Raw genomic sequence first — 2,657 nt, 5'->3', positions numbered from 1 at the left:
GTTGGAGTTGTTGTCTTGGTACAAATTGTTGCTGAAAACCAGGAAGATTGAATTGCTCATTTCCAAACTGCTGGAACGGCTGCTGCATCGCATTCTGATTGTTGCTCCATATGATGTTAGGATGATTCCAGTTGTCAGGATGATAAGTTTTTGGAACTAGTTGCTGCGATCTCTGAAAGTTGCTCACAAACTGAGCTGATTCACTAGATATAGCGCATTGCTCCGTCTATTGCGAACCTGCACACAGCTCACAAACTCTGGTTATCTGATTAATACCATAGTTAGCTAGGGAATTGATCTTCACAGACAACTCCTTTAGTTGAGCAGTGATAGCCGTAGCTGTATCCACTTGAAGAACTCCTGCTACCTTGCCCTGTGGCAATCTCTGAGTTGGATACTGATATTCATTAGCAGCCATTAGTTCAGTTAGATCATAAGCTTCATCGTAGCTCTTAGCCCATAAGGCTCCACCTGATGTTGCATCGAGCATGGGTCTGGAATGTGCTCCCAAACCATTATAAAAACAATTGATGATCATCCAATCGGGCATTCCATGATGAGGACACTTCCTAAGCATCTCCTTGTAGCGCTCCCAAGCTTCATATAAAGATTCTCCTGATTGCTGCGCAAATTGAGTAAGAGCATTCCTGATTGCAGCTGTCTTTGCCATAGGGAAGAATTTAGTGAGAAACTTTTAAGCAAGATCTTCTCAAGTAGTAATCGAACCAGCTGGTAGAGAGTGTAACCAGCTCTTAGCCTTGTCCCTCAGAGAGAACGGGAATAGTCTCAGCTTCAGAAACACCGTTGAACTTGAAGGTGTCGCATATCTCAATGAAATCCCTAATGTGCATATTGGGATCTTCCATTGAAGAACCCCCAAACTGGATTGAATTTTGCACCCATTGAATTTTACCAGGCTTGATCTCAAAGGTATTAGTTGTGATAGTTGGCCTGACAATGCTAGATTGAATGTCATTGATCTTGGGTTGAGAAAAATCCATCAAGGCTTTCGTATGTGCTGCTGGATCTCCCATTGTAATGAGTACCTGAAACACAAACAAATAAACCGTGAAAGTAAAAGAATCCGAGTCAGTGAACTTGAACGACCACTGATGACAAGCACATAAACTAAAAATTAACACCGAGTCCCCGGCAGCGGCGCCAAAAACTTGTTAGGGCGAAAACACGCGCTAATATTCATGCAAGTATACGCGTTCGCAAGTAGTATAAGATATAAATCAGATTCGTTCCTACAGAGACTGCTTTAGGTTAAGTACAATTTATGCACCTATGCAACAATGTATGGTTATCGCTCAATGCTAAGACAAATAACAAATTGGGTTTTGATTAAACTAAGAGATTATACTAAATAACATTAACTAAGAGAATTGAGGTTGAATACTATATGACACAAACATGGGATCCTAACTTCATTAAATACTTAATTCAATAGCCTTTTTGTTCTTAACCTTAGCATATAATGGCGATGACACTAATCAGATAACACGAAACTAGTAAACGCCAACTTTCGTTGTACGAATACCCTACTACCAAGCATCCACAAAAGAGATAGAAGTTAAATAGACACCAATTATGCTTAGTCCTTATATGTCTATAAGAATTGAAAACATAACGGTTTAATGCGCAAGTTATCTATCGTGATTACATAGGGCAAGTAAGATGGTTAAAATTACTTACGAATCATGCATAACAATTACATGAACTTATGCTAGCATGGAAAGTTCTAAACATCTATATTCACTGTCGCTTCAATAGAGATTAACACACTATCTTATATGTTAGCTACACACATAAGAAGAATAAGCACAACCAATACTAGGATATCAATCAATCACCACACACCAAGATATTGAAACAAATTAACTATTGAAATCCATAAGTAAATCCGTTAGAACCCACGATAACGATTAGTTCATAATCGAACTCATCATCACCATGGGTTCCAAAGAAAGCATGCTAAAAAATAATATAAGAGTACTAGGGTTCAAGAACAATTTGAAAACAAGCATCCAAGTATCAACTATATTGAAGAAAATAAGAGTCTTCTTCTTCGTAGTCTTCTCGTGCTCTCTAGATCTTCTTATTACTCTCCCAAGTCTCCTTCTTATTAAAAACGTATTTGTATTGATATATATAGGCTTCTGGTCTCGTTTTGGGCTTCCAGACTCTCAAAATCAGACTTGAATCAGGATTCTGTGAAAACGACCTGGCGCGGCCGCGCGCTATCCCTGCGCGCGCGCTCTGTTTCTGCGGTTCCAGCGCGGCCGCCCCGCTTCTCAGTGCAGGCGCGTCGTGCTTCTGTTGTGTCAGCGTGGCCGCCCCGCTTCCCAGCGCGGGCGCGCCGTGCTTCTGTAGTTGAAATTCTGAATTTTCTTCTTTTTGCTGTAACTTTTGCTCCACTCATCGGAATTTGATGAATAAGCAGTCCACACGAAACTCTCGAGATCATCTACAATTTGAGAATGGCCTTGACTTCAGATTCTTGGCTCTTTTCAGCATATATTCAATAAAAGCTCCATTCTTCTTGTAACTAGTGTCTAGGATGCAAAATCACAAAAATACATCAAAAATACCAACAACTTGAGTCCAAAACATCAACTTAAACTTGTAATGAAGCGTTCCAAGTAGATATAAAA

General features: G+C 39.9%; 1 non-coding gene across 1 annotated transcript; it reads left to right on the top strand.

The window, feature by feature from the left end:
- Positions 1 to 548: 548 nt before the first annotated feature.
- On the top strand, positions 549 to 655 carry LOC141688295 (small nucleolar RNA R71). Its single transcript, XR_012561747.1, has one exon. It is a non-coding gene; the product is annotated as a small nucleolar RNA R71 (small nucleolar RNA).
- The last annotated feature ends 2,002 nt before the right edge of the window (positions 656 to 2,657 follow it).

Source organism: Apium graveolens, chromosome 9 (genome assembly GCF_009905375.1).
Source record: "Apium graveolens cultivar Ventura chromosome 9, ASM990537v1, whole genome shotgun sequence".
In the NCBI taxonomy this organism is placed as follows: Eukaryota; Viridiplantae; Streptophyta; class Magnoliopsida; order Apiales; family Apiaceae; genus Apium; species Apium graveolens.
This window is presented reverse-complemented; position numbering and strand designations above follow the sequence as displayed.